At 35.2% G+C, this 22,798-nt stretch overlaps 1 long non-coding RNA gene across 1 annotated transcript; it reads left to right on the top strand.

The window, feature by feature from the left end:
• Positions 1–253: 253 nt before the first annotated feature.
• Positions 254–9,012, top strand: LOC126933957 (uncharacterized). The gene is made up of 3 exons (XR_007718785.1): positions 254–308; positions 5,810–5,856; positions 8,391–9,012. It is a non-coding gene; the product is annotated as an uncharacterized LOC126933957 (long non-coding RNA).
• The last annotated feature ends 13,786 nt before the right edge of the window (positions 9,013–22,798 follow it).

The following is a 22,798-nucleotide window of genomic DNA, read 5'->3' as shown; positions in this document are numbered from 1 at the left end:
TGACCTAAGGGTTGCTGGGCTTACAAACAGAAGTGAAACTTAACTTGGGGTGATTTCTTGTAAATGCCTATATTAGAAAGAAAACAAAACTTAAGCTCAACCAATCAAAAGTAGCCAAAAACTTAGAAAATTATTAATATAATTAGGGTATTTCCAATAGGATATACCAAATAAGGCAACTGTATAACTATAACCAATCAAATATTGTGTTTGCTTTATTTCTGTGTCTGTTCTGTAAAAGCCTCCCCATTGCATTCCCTCAGTGGAGTTCATGGACTGCTTTTGATTTGGAACTTCCTGATTCTTGAGTAAGTGTTTGCTCAAATAAGCTCTCTAACATTTTATTATGCCTCAGTTTACCTTCTAACATAACTGAACTCATTTGACTTCGTATAATGTAAAAATTTCATAACCTTAAAGCTATCACCAGTCCAATACTTTAGGAAGCATTTTATTAGTTACTAATATAAACCACCCACCTATTATTACAAACTGAAAAATCAAGAGTAAACTGAAGATCACTGGGGTCATAGCATCACTATGAGGATTAAGTACTGCACTCTTTCACTATAATATGTGATGATTTGCACTTGTAAAGAAAAAGAGCCAGGAGAAATATTCAGCCTGAGTGTATGTGTTAGTGTGGTTTATTTATTTATTTATTTATTTTGGTTCTCAAAAGGAGAAAACATATGACCCAATATAGTACTGGATAAAACCACAGACTACTAGGTAGTTCAGGATGCAAAAACAAGCAAACAAAGATTAAAATTCCAAACTGAAATATTTGAGAAAAATTATCCTTTGGTAAAACTCGCTGTCAAGTAGAAATTCATTTTTAATCATGAAATATATTTTTCTTATGCTATTTTCACTTTGCTTTAATTTGCTATTTAGCAATGCCCTGAAATATTAATAATTTGTTTAATAAATTCCTTCTAACTCTTAATAGATTTTTAATGAAGAAATCTGTCTTAGAGATCTGTGAAAGAATTGATATTGCATACTTTCAGAAAGTGTTAAATTATTGACCTGCTGAACAGTTTCATTTGAACCTCTATCCTTTGCTTGCCATTTTCCATGCTCAGATATTCTTAGAAGCTTTGTAAAATGTAAAAATTATTGATCCTATAAGCCATAATAACAGGTATTTTAGGAACAAGAAGAAAAATGTTTCATCCACATAGTCAATTTATAAAAAATAAAATCTTTTATTCCAGATTAAAATGGTAAATCATTTGTAATTAGCCTGATAGGTAAAATAAACCCATACTACTTAAAACCATGAATGAGGATAGAGGAAAAAAACAATTCCCATGGGGGCCCCCTCGTTGATGTATTTTCTACAAAACACATAGCTAGCTATTCCTACAGGGCTGCCTAAATGCCAGAGCTGTAACAGCTCCAGATAAATCCCTTTCTCCATGCAGATTTTCAGTACTAGGAAGGTCAGCTCTGGAGTTCGACAAAGTCAAGGTGCATTCTATCAGAATGGCTAAGATGCTGACTCCCCTATTGCACTCTCCCCTGGATTATGACAATAAAACACAACGCTCAGTTTTGAAAACAAGTAAAATTGTGGAGACAGGAAATGTGTGGCACTTTCATACCCCAGTCTCTTCATGACCCCGGGAGAAATTTATACAGGGTTTATCTCTGTAGATTTTGAAGACAAAATGGATCATGAAAAGCCTGTAATATTTGCCATCAATCAGATCTGGATTTAATCCCTGGACTCTCTATTTACTAAATATTTGACTTTTGATCATTTGTTTATCTGAATGTGTTTCTTTATAATGTTGCCAACCTTATAGGACTGGGGGAAATATTAAATGAGATAAAGTATATGTTTTCAAATGTTTGTTACCCAACCCAACACATACTTACTGCTTAATAACAACTGGTGGTTATGGTAGTGGTGATGGTTGACCGCCACCACCCCCACAACATAAGTTCCAAAGTCAATACTACAGAAAATGGTAAAATACTGTGAATTAATCCCTTAGAAAAGCTCTCAATAGGTGTCATCCTCTTACACCTCAAGGATTACCCAATGTTGAGATTAAAACTCAGAGATTTGGTTTTAAGCCCGCTATGGCCCAGGAACAGAGAGGGTGCAGACCAGGCCCAAATGCCCAGTTAGAACCAGTAAGCAATAGGCAGCATGGGGGAATTATTTTAAGATTGGGTCAGATAGACTTGAGTTCTCTAAGGCTTTTTGGTTTTTTCTTTTTTTTTTTTTTTTTTTTTTACATTTTTCAACAGAGCCACCATGGGAAATCTGCTTGAATTTTCTACATCTCAGTTTCCTCATCAGCAAAACATGAAAATAATTACATCTTATTACTCTCAGCAATTACTTCATGAGAATATTAGCAACATAGTTTGGATTAAGATCCTCAGAGATATTCTAGATTATAAACATTATACTTTTTGTGACTCTGTTTCAGAGTTTCCCAAGCTATATATGTCCCTAGAGACTTGTTCTGAGACATGCTCTAACAAAATGAAACGCTTTGACAAAATGAAACGCTCTAACAAAAGAAAACAAAAGAATTAAGTTCCATGGTTAAATACATTTGGGAAACACTACATCCTTTTTGGGGAGTCACAGTTAATATTGGCATTTGAAAGCCTTGAGAAATCCCACAATATAGACAACACAGTCAATGCTGATGCATTCTGATGGCCACAGAAACCAGCTCTGACTAACCCACATCCATTGTCAGGAGTTGCTTGGCCCCACAAAGGGAATCTACTTTGTAACTATTAAGTGGACTTGCACTTTTGTTTTCCTCTCTTAAGGTTGCTCTGGTTCATTCAAAGAGGTAAGTACCGGAAAGAGGAAAAATGACATATAAAAGAACTAGATAAACTTGAAGGCATTGGCATAACTCATGTGCATCAATGGAGCCTGGATAGTTTACAGTGATAATCACATACATTTGTGGATATAATTGGGGATTCCATGAACATTTAATTACCGACAAATGGACTGAAATCTGAAAATTAGACCAAACCAGACTGAAATCTGATTTCCAAGAAAAAAATCAGGAATGTTACTGTTGTACTTTTTAGGACCTAGCAAAACAGCAGGGCTTGTCAATTGATATACTATGTATAAGACTTAATGCTATTTACTGGGAGTATAATGAGTTATAAGACATAACCTGCTCTCCTAGAAGAGTGCTTAGCACATAATAGGCCTTTAGTAAATATTTGCTAAATATAGGAGCACATTAAAACACAAAATCTTACTAGGCCCTATAAAAAGGGCTGGATTCACATTACAAAATGAAAAGAAGACAATGCAGGTACTTTTTATTAATGCCTAGTATTAACGGATATAAATGCACAGCAAATAGTTTCAAATTTTGAGTTAGATTCTAACTTCTCAGCTGTATAAAGAATTATGGATGAGATTAACAAAAGAGCTAGTTTAGGTTTTGCATGGAAAAACCCTGCAATTTTGGTATAGATCTACAGATGAACAAACCATGTGTCTTATCTAAATAATTCAGACATCTGGGTTCATACTTTGAGTGATGACATGGCTGGTGGAGCCCAAGAGTGTCCAAGGGACACATTACTGCATGAAAACACTCAATTACTACCTAAAGTTTGGGTTGGAGTTCACCAGAGGGATAAGCAAGTCCAGTTTTCAGGAAGAATTTTTTTTTTCATAGGAAAGACTAAAACTTGAGGATAGAGTGAAGTAATTAACCAAAACAGGGAGGAGCACAAATATAAGGGAGAAGAGCAGTTCATAAGCTCAGAGGCAAAATCCAGCTCAGAAACAGAGAGGAAATCAGAAAAGATTTCCTGAGGACATATTTGATGACACGAAGACATTTTGTATAAAGAGTTTCTTATGGTTTAGTTGGATATTTGTAATTTGACTAAAGAGCAATGACTTTTGTTACAAGACTATTTTCTGGCAGCCAAATAGCTTCTGGTATGCTGGGAAACCAAAGTAAAGAAAGAATTAACTCACACAAATTGCTTAGAACAGGAAGGGAATGCATTTACCCTTATAGGCTGTTATGGACTAAACATTTGTATCCCCCCAACATTCGTATAATAAAACCCTAACCCCTAATGTGATGGTATTAGAAGATGGGGACTTTGGGACATGAGGGTGAAGCCCTCATGAATGGAATTTGTGCTCTTATTAAAAAGATCCCAGAAAGATCCCTCCCTCCTTCCACCATGTGAGGACGCAGCAAGAAGACAGCTCTATGAACTAGGAAGTGGGCCTCCTCAGACAGTGAATCTGCTGGAACCTGGATCTGGGATTCTCACCAGCAGGACTGCAAAAAACAAATGCTTGTTGTTTAAACCACACAGTCTATGATATTTTTGTTATAGCAGCCTGAACAGACTGAAACATGGACATTCTAAGATCATGAGAGGCCAAAACACACTGGATTTAGAGAGTGAGGCCTGGGATTCAGTCTTGGCCCTATCAATTTATTTCTAGTTATTTTACATTAGGCAAGTCATGGAAAATTCATGAGTTTTAAAGACTCACCTGGTTGGTAATAGGTATTTTATAGAGATTACATAAAGGTTAAATGACTGTCTATAAAAGTACTTTTATAAATTACTTCCTACATAATAAGTGCTAAAAAATAAGGAGTTTTCCAAATATTTCCTCATCAAAAGATTATTATTAACAATTTTTTTATTTGATAGGAATGGGTCAATGTATCTAAATCTCCTTTTTCCATTTTCAGGAGAAATTTATCTGCCAACGAAATTACAGAGGAATAAAGTTGAACAAGGAGGGCAGTTTGGTGGCCTAGCTAGATATCTCCCTGACTTTAAATTTTGCTCTTATATGTCATATTATATTGCACCCAAATTTCTAAAGCTTTGGATGCACTATAACTTTACTATGATCTTCATTGTTTTTCTTCGATATGTGTTTATTACAATATTAGGATATTTTCACAAATTATACCTACTCTTTGCATGTTTTAATACTGCAGAGACATATAGAATATTAGGATACCAAATTGGGTATTTTTTCATGCCAAACTATAGCATTTAAAAAAATATTGTTTCTAAATCATATTTCAGTTTAAAGTACTTTTTAATGGAGCCTAATAATATTTATATGTAAGTATTTAATAAAGCATTAATTGAATAAATCATGTTAAAATGTAACCACAACAAGTTATTAGTTTGCCTATATAAATGCCAACAAAAATAATGCCAATTTACTTGTCTAATTCTTAAGTCAAACACAAAATTGCTTAATACACTAAAGAGAAAAAATGTCAGCTTTTAAAACAAAAAATTTATTTTACAGAATATTAATGTTTTGAAAGTTCAAGAATATTTACTTCTGAAATTAGGATCCTCTGTCCATTAGTTCATTAAATATATGTGCACAATTAAATACATCTGTACTAATTTGTAATAAACATGAGGCTCTGAGGTCAGATAGTCAAGATCCCAATGTTTACTATTTGTGGCACTTAACCTTACTTTTTTTTTTTTACTTAGGTTCCTCATCAGAAAAAAATGGAAATTATCTCACAAAATGACTACATGAATTGTATAAAGTGTTTTAGCCTAGAACATAGTAAAACCTTAGTTAATATCAGCTCTGTAGGACTAATAATAGAACTCTATCCCGATTCACTTTTTTAACATACACAATTTTAAAATAATTTACACTACATCAGGGCTTAGGTAAGGCCTGAAATATTACATTATACTTAATTATAGATGACCTCTGCTATGAGTCTTTTATAAAGGTATTTTTCACACCTAGTTTCATCCTGGTGCCTTATCTCCTTAGGTAAAACTTCTTCATCCAAACATCCAAAAAGAAATTAAACAACTCAGGTAAGACTTCTCATTTAAGTTCACTCTAATTACAGCAGCAACAACAGATGTACATACAGTCACTAATAAAAGAATGATTTGTGGTTGCGTCCCTCTGAAAGTTAAGGCAAAAAATTTTAGATTTTATTGAGACATAAAAATAAACATTGTTCTCTAAGTCAAATTCTCTATTATTAAAAAATGTCATCCTTTATGAATTTCATAAATAGCAAACCCAGGAACAGAGTAACCATTTTAAAAAGTCTGGAGGGGATTCCATAACAACATTTAAATACATTACTACTCAAACAATCTGATTGGATTATAAAATATTTAAAGCTGCAGCTGTAGTTGTGATGTTTACCGTTGATTATTTTGATTTCAAGATCCTCACACAAAAAATACAATTTACAGATGTATTTATATTAAATAACTGCACTGTAAAATGAAATGTACATAATATATATTTACATAAAAAGGACAAAATTAGAAATAGCAAAATAAAATCATAGTTCTTTAAAAGTTCTATCTCTGAATAGGAATAGTTACCTCAAAACCAAAAAGACTAAATACATGTTCTAGTTGAAAATGTATTAAAAACTAAGCAAAAGACATTAATGTGAGTCCTGGTTATCACAAAACTTTACCATAATGAACTACACATGATTCTACAGAAATCTAAAAACATTTTGCAAACATGAAAGCATTTATAACCTAAAAACTATTAAGTAATTATTTTATTATTTTATTTTTGAAGATCAGGCCCAAAATTATATAATGAGATTTGACTTTAAAGTGGCAAGTTTTATCATCATGTTCTACCATCACATATTTAAAGAAATCAGGTGAATGGATTTAAAAAATAAAGAGACAAGAATTAGATACACGTGTGCTGCCTAGGATGGTAAAATAATATGGGGAAAAATGCAGCTAAAAGATTTCCACTGTACCCAACTCCACTCCCCTACCAAAGCAGAAGATGGAACAATGATGACTAGAAATCTTGATGAACAAGAGGAAATTCCAGTTTCTAACTGACACTTTCCTATAAACAGTTATCTGTGATAAGCTGTATTTGTCACGAGAGGCTCAAGCTGCTGAGCCTCTCATCTCATTTGTCATGAGAGGCTCAAGCTGTATTTGTCATGAGAGGCTCAAGCTGGGTTGGAGACATGAGGGGTCTCCAACCCGCTGGGCTGCGGACCAGTACCGGTTTGTGGTCTGTTAGGAACCAGGAAACACAGCAAGAAGTGAGTGGTGGGCAAGCCAGCATTACAGCCTCAGCTCCACGTCCAGTCAGCTCAGCGGAGACATTAGATTGTCATAGGACCACGAACCCAGCTGTGAACTGTGCATATGTGGAATCTAAGCTGCACGCTCCTTATGAGAATCTAATGCCTGATGAGGTGAAACAGTTTCATCCCGAAACCACCACTCCCCATGCCAATTTCGTGTAATTGTCTTACACGAAATGTTTCAATCTTAAGAATACTCCCCAAGGGTGGGCATGGTGGCTTACACCTGTAATCCTAGCACTTTGGGAGGTCAAGGCGGGCAGATCACCTGACGTCAGGAGTTCGAGACCAGCCTGACCAACATGGAGAAACCCCACCTCTACTAAAAATACAAAATTAGCCGAGCATGGTGGCACACGCCTGTAATCCCAGCTACTCAGGAGGCTGAGGCAGGAGAATCACTTGAACCTGGGAGGCTGAGGTTGCAGTGAGCTGAGATCGTGCCATTGCACTCCAGCCTGGCAACAAGAGCAAAACTCTGTCTCAGGGAAAAAAAAAAAAAAAAAAAAAAAAAAAAAAAAGACTACCTCCTAAAGAACCATGGCCAACTATGGTTCAACTATAAACAACTGCATTTAACGTCAGGTTAGCCTATAAGTTTTGAATATTCACTATATCAACCCACCCTCCATTGGATATCATTACTATCCAATGATAATAATAATAATAATGGCACTGTAATTTTTTTCTTGTATGATATTGGTTGTCAATATTTTTAATTTTAAAAAATCTCTTTGTAATCACTAGCCCTATTTAACAAATGAGGAGGAAACTAATGCTTAGCTAATTAACTATCTTGCCCAAAGTGATGCAGCTCATAAATAAGAAAGCTTAGATCATGTGTTTTACTAAGTCAGAGTAGAGAAAAGCCATTTGCAGAAGTGTGGAGTGACTGGCTCTGAAATTGGACAGATGTAATTTCAAATTCCAGCTTCAACTCTTTGGAAAGTCACTTAAGTTCTTCTACCTTCTGTTTCCTCATTTGTAGAATAAGGATCATAGTAGTATCTGCTTCATAAAGCTGTTGTGAGAATCAAATAAACTAGTGTATGTAAAGTACTATTTTAGAAGCCTAAATAAGTGAGTAGTACATGAAACAAGTATACACAATGTAAATTTTCAAATGTCCAATCTCTAGATTACTAGCTGATGAATCGTTAGGTCCTAATTAGGAATACAGATATTATCCCCTAAAATTTGCTAAAATTTAGTTAGGAAGTCATTTATGCTTTAATGTTGATTAAGAATCCATGTATCTAGATGGCTTTGGAGAAAGAATACCAACAACCTGGAAGATAATTTGCTGAAATACAAGAAACGACGTGTAGAGAAAAGAGAAAGGTAAAGAAATTAGCACTAGTCCCACTCACTCTCTCACTTGATCAGCCTTTACTCCCTTGCCTCCAGTTCTTCCTTTTCTGCTTTTATAATGGGTGCTTGTGGTATAAATAAAAGGAGGTCAGGCTATAAATTCAGATGACCCAAACTGAAGACCAGTCTTTCATAGGGTAACTTGAGATCTCAGTATCTCTGAGCCCTAATACATTCATCTGCAAAATAAAGATGATAATGCCTGCTAATATACCTCATTATGCATGTGAGAGCAGTTTATTATATATGTGTATTTTATTATCTAAAATTAGGCATACTAGATCTAGATGTAGACTCTAGAATTTCAACTGGTTTCCTGCTTTCAACCAATTTATGATGAAAGTTTTTAGAGTCTTTAAAATATTTAGTTTGGGGTAATGGAACCTAGACATTTTAAAACTTTTCCAGGGTAGCATACTGAACTGCTTATGACATAGAAAATGTTCACTTTTTTTTTTTTACAAACGAAATCTTGATGTAGCTTCACTTTAATGGTTAAGATTTGAATACTTTTGGGGCACATGTGCAACCTGTGTGTTTTACATGCAATCCCTATAATATAAAGATCTTTCATATGATAAAGTTGTTTTTATATAAAGAGAGAGAAGGATTCACAAGTCACACATGAAAAATAATTTCGTTATTTAACCATCACAATTGGCAGCTGCCCTGTATATTCATTATCTAGAAGATATATGTGGACAAATATAATTTGGTAAGATTGATCATTTCAGAGGTGAATGTAGACTTTGAGCTTCATTAACTAAAGTTGAAAATTAGACCACCAGATTTCAACTACCCAGCAGTAATTAATTCCAGCATGTGAAGTTTAATTAGGGAAAAACAAAATATATTGCAAATTGTTGAAAAGAAAAGCCACCAACTGATGACACAGGACTATTTAAATATATTAAAGAAATGGTGCAGTATGTTAAGCATGTAATTCCGCCAAAATTCTCCCAGCTTTATTTTGTCTTCCTTTCCATATCCTTGGCTCTCAAAAATTCATTCTCAGTTCTTTGGCAAAAGAGACTGGAAGAGACCAGAAGGAGGAGAGGGGGAGTGGACAGCTCATGCTAATGCCACTTTTCATTTCATTTTTTTTTGAAAAATCCTACTTTGTGCATATAAAATATAGTTCATTTCTTATCCTGAGAGTTACCCTGGCATATGGCTCAATTGGAAACATCAAGGTTTTTAGTTCTTTTTAAAATGGCTTGCCTCTTTTCCAGACTTTTCTTCAGATGTATTGTCAATGCCACTTTTAGAGTCTATCACCCTTATATTGGTAAAATCTTCTTCACTTTCTGGCCAGGAAGGTACTGACCATGATGGTAAATGAATAGTGAGTAGGATAAGTCTGGGACTGATTGTGAAAGCACCCATCTAAGCAGTTCCTTTTTCAGATATTATTGAGCTTCTGTTGTTGGAGTTTTTAGTAATATAAAAGATATGTTCTCTAGACCCAGAAAGAAAACTCATTTCTACTTTTTACTCTTCTGTTGAGTTAAGTAATCCAAAGGCATCTATTGAACTCTATAATCATGCTCTGAAATCTACGTGCTCAATTGAAATTCTGTGAATCCAATCTAATCCTGATCCTTCTTGGTAAAATACAATGCTAATTAATGCTTATCTTAAGAACATTTCTATATATCTGAAGATTTTTAAACTCAATGTTGGTCTGGTCTGGTATTGGCATGACTAAAATATTCAATTTTAAAAGTTGAATGTGGGCTGTAAGAATTAATATCTTGTTCTATTGCCCATCTTGGTTAAAGGTTTTGGTTTGCAGAGTATAAAAATACTTGTCCAATTTAATTCATCAAGACTGTTCTGCATTAGTTTGCAATAAATCCTGTATAGAGTCCACTGAATGCATGGAATCATTGGATAATGACAGACTATGCCCAAAGAGGGAAAAAAAGGTAGCCTAAAAGTAAGTATCAAATAGGGAAGTTTTGAGTATGAAATAAAAGATAAAGGTAAAAGAAAACTGGAGGGAGATAAGTAGTTTGTTCCTTATTTTTCCTAAATGGAAATTTATTTTATAATGTTTTATAAGAAATATAAATAATATTTCTCTTAAAAAGTATAAAAAGTGTTATTCTTTGTTTGCAATGCTAAGAAAGGTTTCATGATACTTTATAAAAGTGACTTTTGATTTCTGGCTGGCAATAATTTCTGAGTCCTAAGGCAATTGTCAGTCACTTTTTCAAATTGGAGAATACAGTAGTAGTTTTAAGAGTTTACCCTTATTTTCAGCTCAATATGTACATTATAAATCTAAATATCATGTGTAAATAAGTATACATAGAACTTCATGTGACAAAAACATACAGGTTATAAAAATTTCATTCACAATCAGTAACATACAAATGTCTGTATACAGAAATTTTGAAGGACTGAGCAAGGTTATATTTTTCCTTAGCACATTCTTCATCTATTTTCCATTTTTCTTACCTGGCAGGCAGCTAGGGGCTACGGAGTCAAATAATGAAGTTGTCTTTCATTTGGATATAGTTTATTAATGGCAAAACACTAATCCATTAATCAACTTAAGTCAGTAAATTTTTTTTAAAAAGTATCTTCTTTGGTAACAGAGATCACATGCCTCTTAAAAAGGAGCCATTATCTCCATGGGTTTCTCGGCTGAAGTTAAAAATCTAAAAATGATTTTCATTCATTCCTCATTAATATGCAAAATTATTCAAAGTAGATAGTAATTAACCATCTACTCAGTAGAAAACCTTTTCATGATAATTTATGATAAACTCAGTTGCCGCTTTGATTGAGATTGATTTTTGGTGTTGAGAATCTATCATGAATACAAAAAAGCACCTGAAAAAATATTTTTAAACACCTAACTTATTGCTTAGCTAATTACATGGTAGCCATGTTCACAGACTGTTCCAAAGAGAAGCTTATGGACTAAGATCAGTGCTAAAAAAGCTGCGCAGTGCATATACTCTTCCCATGTTCATAATAAATCTCAGCCCAGAGCACAATGTCTGGATGCCTCTGTTTAGTTGACTCATATCATTTTTGGACTTACTATTCTTTAATTGAACGAACTGTCACACTCCAGATAAGACTGCCTGGCTAATACAGAATTTCAATAAGAGGCAAACTATGGAAATTTTCACATATCCTCACGATCAATTGATTTCACAGGATATTTTCCTCAATGGGCTCAGTTATGATTTGTAAACAGACTTCAGTTTTACTTTCTGCAGATGAGAAAGAGACCTCAGTAGTAGGTGATGAAAGGGTGATTATTATGTGCTTGTCAGGCCAGTGGAAGTCATTTTCATTCTCAACAACAAAAGCTGGAGTTGAGTATCGGTGACCATAGGTATGCAACTGGATCTAAACACTGAAGACTGCTATTCAAAACGTTGCTCCCTGAGAGTAACAAAACCATGGGGACACAGTTAGTGACCTTCTCTTAGCACTTTTTTAAAATACACAAAGGAAAACACCTACTACTTTCAGTACCTATTTGGTTGCAGAGATCAACTATGGGTGAGAATTCCTGTGGCAATAGATGAAAAGGAAAATCTGACTCTGGCTGGGTGTAGGTGGCTGCCTCAATCATCCACTTAAAAGCATTTTATTGTGGAATCAGAATAGCACATGTTACATTTTGGCAAGCATTTTACCTTCGTTTATATTTGTATGCAAGAAGATTCTAGATGTTATTTCATTTGCTCCTCCGTCAGGTATGATGGACAGATACTGAACTCATTTTCCAGATGAAGAACATGAGGCCTGAGTGGTGTGACTGTTAACAAATTAATCAGCCAGTTGGATGAGCAGGGACTAGGACTTGGTGTTCTTTCTGCTTTTTTCTTGCTAGCTACTTGGTATTTTTCAAAATGTCTCCCAAATATGGCCTACATCAGAATCACCAAGGGTTCTTATTAGGGATGCCACTTGTGAGGCCCCTTCTCAGTTGTACTGTGTCAACCTCTGGAGAAGGCATCTAAGTAATTCCCTCTTAAAAGTAACTGCCCAGGTAATTCTTAAGCGCGTGCGCGCGCGCGCACACACACACACACACACACACACACACACACTTTTAATCCACTGCCTATAGTTTTGCCTCACCAAACAGTTGATCTCCCACCCTTGCAAAATGTATACTATATCTTCAGAGAATAGGACAAATGGGGAGTGATAGCCTTGTGTGGATCCTCTTGGGGATTGTCTGACAAGGTGAAATATAGGGTAATTAGTAAAATATCCTGAAAACATTGTTCTGAATTTTCCCAGCAATGTCTGAAAAGGGTAATTATATAATAATGAGCATAAGCTTAAACAAAGAGGAGAAAAATCTGCACTCAAAAAAGTAACACCTTAAAAAATTTTTGAAAGGTGTCTCTACAAAACTGAGTGGTGAAATGATTGCAATTTGAAGCAACTGCTAGTTCCCATAGGGAACAGTAAGTTCCCAGTATAGATGATATGTGTGCACATTTTTTTTGGTTAGGATTCGAAAACAACAGAATTAGCCATAAGCTAGGAGTTGCTATGATTTATGTTTTATAATAGCCCCTCCTTTCCATTTCCTGGTCAGCATTCTGGATGATTATTTCATTTAGCACATATTCTCTAGTTTGTTTCTTTCGCTTCAAGTCTATTTTACATTTTCCTGTACTGAACTGCATTTGCCATCTGCTGATCCAATTACTTATACAATCCAAATCCTTTTGAGTCTGATTGTTTTGTTCCTCATTATTTGCTCAGCCTCTAGTTTTAGTATCCTCTGTAAACTCTAAAATCTTGTTTTCAATATCTCATCTGAATTTCTTATATACAATACAACCCAATTAGCTCAAACTTTAGGTTTTCCTAAGGCTACTTGTGTTTGAGGAGATTTAGATAAGTTGAGTGGATTTGGATCCTAACAAAGTCCTGACAATTCACTCTTCTAAGGACAGCTGATCTATCAAAAATTGAACTACTGCCTTTAAATTGAAAGGAATAAAAAAAGGAAAGATACACATTCTAAAATTCTGCTGTATATACAGAAGAACAATATATTGTCGTCAACATCGTCATCTTTTTTCAGCTTTAGTGGGGTTTAATTAAGAAAAATTGTATATGTTTAAAGTGTACAATGTGATGTTTTAATATATGTATACATTATGAAATAATTACCACAATCATGCTAATTAACATAACCACCTCACATAGTTACCTTCTTATGTGTGTGTGTGTGTGTGTGGGTGGGTGGGTGTGTGATGAGAATATTCAAATACAATTGTAAGCTAAGAGAGTAGATTTTGAATATTCTCATCACAATTAGTATACAATTTTTTTTAGATTTTAATTTTTGTGGGTATGTAGGTGTATATATTTATGGGTTATATGAGATATGTTGATACAAGCATACAATGTGTAATAATAACATCAGGGTAAATGGGGCATTCATGACCTCAAGAATTAATTCTCTCTTTGTGATATAAACAATCCAATTATACTTTTAGTTATTTTTAATACATAATAAATTATTGTCAATTATAGGTACCCTGTTGTGCTATCAAATACCAAATTTTATTCATTCTATTTTTGTACTCATAATCATTCCCACTACGCTTTCCAGCCTCTAGTAACTATAATTCTAACTATATCCCCATGAGTTCAATTGTTTTAATTTTTAGTTTTCACAAATGAGTGAGAATATGAAAAGTTTGTCTTTCTGTGCCTGGCTTATTTCACTAACTTAATGTCCTCCAGTTCCATCCATGTTGTTGCAAATGACAGGATCTCATTCTCTTTTATGGCTGAATAGTACTGCATTGTGTATGCGTACCACATTTTTGTTATCCATTTATCTGCTGATGGACACTTAGGTTGCTTCCAAATATTGACTATAGTGAAAGGTGCTGCAATAAACACAGGAGTGCAGATCTCTCTCCTATATACTGATTTCTATGGGATACATACCTAGCTGTGAGATTGCTGGATCACATGGTAGCTCTATTTTTAGCTCCATTTTTAGTTTTCTGAGGAACTTCCAAACTGTTCTCCATAGTGGTTGTACTAGTTTACATTCCCACCAATACTGTATGAGGGTTCTCTTTTCTCCATATCCTCACCAGTATTTGTTATTTCCTGTTTTTTAGATAAAAGCCATTTTAACTGAACTGAGATGATAAATCTTTGTAGCTTTGATTTGCATTTTCCTGATGACCAATGATGTTGAGTAACTTTTCATATGCCTGTTTGCCATTTGTATGTTTTCCTTTTTTGAGAAATATCTATTCAGATCTTTTGTCTGTTTTTAAATCAGATTATTAGATTTTTTTTCCTATAAAGTTGAGATCCTTATATATTCTGATTATTAATCCCTTATCAGATACATAGTTTGCAAATATTTTCTTACATTCTGTGGGTTGTCTCTTCACCATTTTTTGGTTTCCTTTGCTGTGCTGAAGGTTTTTAGTTAGATGTGATCCCATTTATCCCCTTTTGCTTTGGTTGCCTTTGCTTGTGGGTATTACTCAATACATTTTTGCCCATTCCAATGGCTGGAGAATTTCTCCAAGGTTTCTCTTAGTAGTTTCAGTTTTAGATCTTAGATTTAAGTCTTTAATTTATTTTTATTTGATTTTTGTATGGTGAGAGATAGGGGTCTAGTTTCTTTCTTATGCAAATGAATATCCAGTTTTACCAGCAACATTTATTGAAGAGACTTTCTTTTCCATAATGTATGTTCTTGGCACCTTTGTCAAAAATGAGTCTATTCTAGATGTGTGAATTTATTTCTGTGTTCTCTCTTCTGTTCTTCTGATCTGTGTGTCTGTTTTTATGCCAGGACCATGCCATTTAGGTTACTATAGCTCTACTGTATACTTTGAAGTGAGGTAATGTGATTCCTCCAGTTGTGTTCTTTTTGCTTAGCATAGCTTTGGCTATTCTAGGTCTTTTGTGATTCCATATAAATTGTAGAATTATTTTTTCTATTTTGTGAAGAAAGTCATTGGTATTTTGATAGGGATTGCACTGAATCTGTAGACTGTTTCCACTAGACTGGACATTTTAACAATATTGATTCTTCCAATCCAAGAACTTGGAATGCCTTTCCATTTTTTTGTTTGTCTTCAATTTCTTACATCAGTGTTTTATAGTTTTCATTGCAGAGATCTTTCACTCCTTTGGTTAAAGTAATTCCTAGGTATTTTATTTGTAGCTATTGTAAGTTAGATTAATTTCTTTACTCTTTTTTCATATTGTTCACTTTTGGCATATAGAAATGCTACTGATTTTTGTATGTTGATTTTGTATTCTGAAACTTTACTGAATTTATTAGTTCTAATAGTTTTCCTGTGCAGCCTTTAGGTTTTTTCAAATATAAGATCATATAATCTGCAAGTAAGGATAATTTGATTTCTTTCTATCCCATTTGGGTGCCCTTTACTTCTTTCTCTTGTCTAATTGCTCTAGCTAGCCTTTCCAGTAATACGTTGAATAATAGTGGTGCCAGTGACCATCCTTGTCATGTTCCAAATCTTAGAGGAAAGGCTTTTAGTTTTTCCCCATTCTATGTGATACTAACTGTGGGTCTGTCATATATGGCCTTTATTATGTTGAGGTATGTTGCTTCTACCTCCAGTTTTTTGAGGTTATTTTTTATTCATGAAGGGATGTTGAATATTATCAAATGCGTTTTCAGCATCGATTAAATGATCATATAGATTTTTGTCCTTCATTCTGTTGATATGATGTATCACATTCATTGATTTGCATATGTTGCTCCAACTTTGCATCCCTGGGAGCAATTCCAGTTCATGATGATTAATGATCTTTTTAATGTGTTGTTGAATTTGGTTAAATATTTTGTTGAGGATTTTTGCATCCATATTCATCAGAAATACTGGCCTGTAGTTTTCTTTTTTGGATGTATCTTTGTCTGGTTTTGGTATCTGGGTAATACTGACCTGGTAGATGTGTTTGAAAGTATTCCCTCCTACTCTATTTTTTCAGAATAGTTTGAGTAGGATTGATATTATTTCTTCAAATGTTTGGTAAAATTCAGCAGTGCTGCCATTGGGTTGTGGGCTTTTCTTTGCACATTTTATTATGGCTTCAATTTCATTACTTGTTCTTGGTCTGTTCAGGTTTTGGATTTCCTCATGATTCAATCTTGGTACACTGTATGTGTTTAGGTATTTATCCATTTCTTCTGGATTTTCCAATTTATTGGCATACAGTTGCTTAGAGTAGCTTCTAATGATCCTGCAAATTTCTGTGGTATTGGTTGAAATTTCTCCTTTTTCATTTCTGCTTTTATTTATTTGGGTCTTCTCTCTTTTTTTAATGGTCTGGTTCAAGGTTTGTCTACTTTATCTTTTTAATAAATCAACTTTTCATTTCATTGATCTTTTGAATTTTTTTTCATTTCAGTTTCATTTATTTCTGCTCTGACCTTTATTATTTTTCATTTCTTTTATTTATTTCTCCTCTAATCTACATTATTTCTTTTCTTCTCACTGAGTTTTACACCTTCAGATGATTTCTTATTGCTTATTAATGTCTTCATTTTTTCAAATTAAAAAACTCTCTTTAACATTTTTGTAGGACAGGTCTGGTGTTGATGAAATCCCTCAGCTTTTTTTGGTCTGGGAACGTCTTTATTTCTTCTTTATATTTGAAGGATATTTTCAATGGATCTATAATTGTAGGATAAAAGTGAGGTTTTATTCCTTTAGCACTTTAAATATGTCATGCCACTGTTTCGTGACCTGTAAGGTTTCCACTAAAAGTCTGCTGCCAGATGTATTGAAGTTCCATTCTATGTTATTTATTTTTTCTTGCTTTTAGGATCCTTTCTTTATCATTGATCTTTGGGAGTTTAATTATTAAATGTCTTCTTTGGGTTAAATCTCCTTGGTGTTGTATAACCTTCTTGTACATGACTTTTGATGTCTTTCTCTAGGCTTGGGAAGTTCTCAGTTATTATCCCTTTCAATAAACTTTCTACTCCTATCTCTCTACCTTCTCTTTAAGGCTAATAACTTACATTTGCCCTTCTGAGGCTATCTGGTAAACCTTGTAAATAGATCTTGTAGATCTTCATTTTTTAAAATTCTTTTTCTTTTGTCTTCTGCCTGAATTTTCAAATAGCCTGTCTTCAGGCTCTTCTTCTGCTTGATTAATCCTGCTGTTAAAAGACTCTGATGCATTCTTTAGTATATCAAATGCATGTTCAACTCCAGAGTTTCTGCTTGATTTTTTTAACTATTAAATCTCTTTGTTAAATTTATATGATAGGATTCTGAATTCTTTCTTTGTGTTATCTTGAATTTAGCTGAGTTTCCTCAAAACAACTATTTTGAATTCTGTTGGAAAGGTCATATATCTCTGTCTCTCCAGGATTGGTCCTTGCCTCCTTATTTAGTTCATTTGATGAGGTCAGGTTTTCCTGGAAGGTCTTGATGCTTGTGGATATTTGTCAGTTTCTCAGCATTCAAGAGTTAAATATTTACTGTAGTCTTCACAGTCTGGACCTGTTTGTACTCATCCTTCTTTGAAAGATGTTCTCAGTATCCGGTATTCAAAGAAATTTGGTGTTATAATCTATGTTTTTAGTCTCTGCAGCCATATCTGCATTTGCTTTGGTGGCATCCAAAGCCCAGTAATGCTGTGGTTCTTGTAGATTCATAGAAGTACTACCTTAGTGGTCTTGGATAAGATCCAGAAGAATTCTCTAGATTACCAGACAGAGATTTTTGTTCTCTTCCCTTACTTTCTCCCAAACAAATGGAGTCTCTTTCTCCATGCTGAGCTTCCTTGAGCTGGGGGAGGGATGACACAAGCACCCTAGTGGCCACCAACACTGGGACTGTGCTGGGTCAGACCTAAAGCCACCATGGTCTGTGTCTCGCCCAAGGCCCACAAAAACCACTGCCTGGCTACCACCTATGTTTGCTCAAAGCCTAAGAGCTCTACAATCAGCAGGTAGCAAAGCCAGCCAAGCTTGTCTCCTTCCCTTCAGGGAAGCACACTCTCCCTGTACCCAGCTAGGTCCAGAAATGCTGTCCAGGAGCCAGGACTTGGAGCCAAAAACCTCAGGAATATACTGGGTGCTTTATTCTACTGTGGCTGCACCCAAGCCACATGACAAAGTCCTTCTGACTTTTCTTTCCCCTTTCCATAAGCAGAGAAGTCTCTCCCCAAGGCCACCACTGCCTTGGGCCTATGGTGAGTACTGCCTAACTACTGCCAGTGTTCACTCAAGGCCCAAGTATTCTTCAGTCAGTTTTTGGTGATTGCCTCCAGGCCTAGGACCCTCCCTTCAGGAAAGTGCGCTTCGCTCTGGCCTAGGACAAGTCTGGAAATGCTGTCGAAGAACCAAGACCTGGAATCAGGGACCACAGGAGCCTGCTTGGTCCTCTACCCTACTGTGGCCAAGCTGGTACCTAAGGTGGAAGACAAAGTCCCCTTTACTCTTCTCTCTCCTTTTCCCAAACAGAAAGAGTCTCTCCCTATAGCCACCAAAACTGGGAATGTGTTGGATCTCACCTGAAGTCAGCACATCTCTGAGTCCTACCCAAGGCCCACAGAAAGTACTGCCTGGGTGTCACTGCTGATTATTCAAGGTCCAAGAGCTCTTTAGTCAGCAGGTGACGAATTTTTCTAGAACTAGGTCCTTCCCTTTAAGGCAATGGGTTCCCTTTTGGCCCAGGGAGTGTCTAGAAATGCTACCCAGCAGCTAGGGCCTAAAATGGGGGCTGTAGGACTCTGCCTGGTGCCCTATTCTACTGCAGCTGAGCTAGTATCCAGGTTGCAAGGCAAAGTCTTCTTTACTCTTCCTTCTCCTCTCCTCAAGCAGAGGACAGGAGTTTCTCCCAGAGCTGTGAGTTGCACCACCTGGGGTTGGGGAAGAGTGGCAAAAGCACTCCCTTGGCTGCCCTGCCTGGTGTCTCACTAAGTTGTGGGCCCTGCACATCTGCTGGCCCCAAGCCCAGCACAGCACTAGAACTTGCCCAAGAATTGCACCTTGTGGTCTACATGGCCTTTCAAGTTTCTTCAGTACTCCAGAGTACTTTACTCTATTATAGCAAGGCTTATCAGAACTCAGGTTCTAACTGATGTGATAGGCAATTCCCCTCTGGCTACGGCTTGTCTAAATGCTCCTCTATGTGTGCCAGCTGAGTTCTGCCCCATGTTGCTTTCCACTGTGACAGTACGACTCTGAGTTTCAATGCAAAATCCCACAATCACTGTGTGCTCCCTCCCCCAAACACATAGATTCTCTTTCTGGGCAACCAGCCACTGCCAGGGGATTGGGAAGGGGTGGCATCAGCAATTCAAGACCATCTTTTATATCTTCTTTGGTGCTTCTTTCTGTGATATGAAGTTAAAATCTGGTACTGTGATTGCTCACCTGGTTTTTAGTGGTTATAAAGGTGCATTTTTGTGTGGACATTTGAATCAATTTGGTGTTCCTGCAGGGAGAACAATCTGTGAAGGCTTCTATTTAGCCTTTTTGCTCCACTTCCAAGCCCAATATATTAACTATAGTCACCATGCTGTACATTAGTTCTTTGGAATGTATTCATCTTACAACTGAAAGCTTATACCCATGGACCAGCATCTCCTCACTTCTCCCCCAGCCCACCCCAAAACCCTAGCAATCACCCCTTCTATTCTTGTTTCTATGAGTTCAACTTTTTAAAATACCACATATAAGAGACATCATGCAGTATTTGTCGTTCTGTGTCTGGCTTATTTCACTTAACATAGTATCCTCCTGGTTTATCCATATTTTTGCAAATGAGAGGATTTTCTTCTCTTTTAAGGCTGAATAATTTTTATTACGTATACATGTACTGAGTATTTTTATTATATATTCATCCATATTATATATTATGCATTCATATATTATATTTTCATGTCCACTCATCCATCAAGGGACAATTAAGTTGTTTCCATATGTTGACTATGGTGAATAATGCTGCAATGAACATGGGAATGTGGATATCTTTTCAGGACAGTGATTTTTTTGTATGTATACCCAGTAGTAAGATGGCTGGACCATATAGTAGTTTTATTTTTGATTTTTTGAGGACATATATTGTTTTTCATAATGGCTGTACCAATTTACATTCCCACCAAAAGTGTACAAGAGTTCCCTTTTCTTGACATCCTTGGCTGTTATCTTTTAAATTTTTTATTAAAACCATTCTACGAGATTTCTTTATGGTTTTGATTTCAATTTCCCTGATGATTAGTGACGTTGAGCCCCTTTTAATATAACTGTTGGCTATTTGTATTCTTCTTTTGAGAAATATCTATTCAGATCCTTTGCCCAATTTTTAATCAGTTTATTTGTTTTCTTGCTACTGAGTTGTATGAGTTCTCTGAATATTAACCCCATATCAGGTATATGGTTTGCAAACATATTATCTCATTCCATAGTTTGCCTTTGCCTTTTGTTTGTTATTTTGCTGTGCAGAAATGTATTAGTTCAATATAGTCCCACTTTGTTTTTGCTTTTGTCACCTACGCTTTTGGTATCATATCCAAAAAATTATCACCAAGATCAATGTCATGGAAAATTTCTCGTTTTCATCTAAGAGATTTATAGCTTCCGATCTTGTGCTTCAGTTCTTCATCCATTTTGAGTTGATTTTTGTGTGTGGTGTAACATAGGGATCAACTTTCTTTTTTTGGTATATGTATATTCAGTTTTCTCAACATCACTTGTGGAAGAGACTATCTTTTACTTACTGTGTATTTTTGGTGCCTTTGTCAAAAATTAGTTGAATGTATGTACATAGGTTTGTTTCTGACCTTTCTATTCTGTTGCATTGATCTATATGTCTGTTTTTATGGCAGTACCATGCTTCTTTGATTACTATGGATTTGTAAATAATTTGAAATCAAGAAGTGTGATGCCTACTTTGTTTTTCTTACTCTATAAGATTGCTGTAGCTATTTATAATCTTTTGAATTTTCATACAAATTTTAGGATTTTTCTATTCGACAGCATTGTTTTCCTTGTTGTGTCTTTGTCTGGCTTTGGTTTGAAGGTAATGCTAGCCTTCCTCATAAAATACACTAGAAGTGTTCCCTCCTCTTCAAATTTTTGGAAGAGTTTGAGGAAGACTGAAATTTCTCTTCAGATGTCTGATGGAACTTACCAGGGAAGCCATCAAGTTCTGAGCTCTCATTTGTCTGGAGATTTTTGATTACCTATTCAAAATCCTTACTCGTTATTCATCTGTTCAGATTTCACCTTTTTAAATATATAATTCAATCTTATTGATTATCTGTTTAAAGAAATTTATCAACTTATTCTAGGTTATCCAATTTTATTGCCATATAAACATTCAAAGGAGTTTCTTATGACGCTTTGAATTTCTGTGGAATCAGCTGTAATGTCTCCTCTTTCATTCCTGACTTTATATTTTATTAACCTTCTCTTTTTTTACTTAGTCCAGCTAAGGTTTGTCGTGTTGTTTCTCTTTTTAGAAAATTTACTCTTTGTTTAATTAATCTTTTCTATCATTTTTCTAGTCTCTATGTGATTTATTTCTGCTCTGATCTTTATTATTTCCTTTATTCTACTCACTTTGGGCTTAGTTTGTTTGTTCTTCTTTATCAAGTTCCTTGTGGTGTAAACTAAAGTTTTTATTTGATATTTTTCTTTGTTCTTCATGTAGGCATTTAACCTTATAAACCTCCCTTAGTACTGCTTTTGCTGCTTTGTTATTTTGAGTTTCAACTTTCATTTGTCTCAAGATAATTTCTTATTTCTTTTTTGACCCTTTAGTTTTCAGGAGCATGTTGTTTAATTTCCACATATTGTGAATATTTCAGTTTTCTTCCTGTTATTGATTTCTAGTTTTATATTTTTATTTTTGGAAAAGGTCCTTGATATGATTTCAGTCTTCTTAAACTTTGCGGACTAAGATATGACCTATTTTGCCGAATGATCTGTGTGTGCCTAGACGAATATGTATTCTGCTGTGTTTGGATGAAATGATTTGTATATATCTTTTCGGTCTAAAGTGTAGTTCAAGTCCAATGTTTTGTTACTTATTTTTTTTCTATATGATCCAGTTATTGTTGAAAGTGGGGTGTTGGAGTAATCAATTATTGTATTGCTGTCTATTTCTTCTTTCTTACTTTCTTTCTTTTTCTCACTCTGTTGCCAGAATGGAGTGCAGTGGCAGATCTCAGCTCTCTGCAACCTCTGCCTCCCAGGTTCAAGCGATTCTTCTGCCTCAGCCTCCCGAGTAGCTGGGATTACAGGCGCCTGCTACCACGCCCAGCTAATTTTT

The sequence above is a fragment of the Macaca thibetana genome, chromosome 13 (assembly GCF_024542745.1).
Source record: "Macaca thibetana thibetana isolate TM-01 chromosome 13, ASM2454274v1, whole genome shotgun sequence".
In the NCBI taxonomy this organism is placed as follows: domain Eukaryota; kingdom Metazoa; phylum Chordata; class Mammalia; order Primates; family Cercopithecidae; genus Macaca; species Macaca thibetana.
This window is presented reverse-complemented; position numbering and strand designations above follow the sequence as displayed.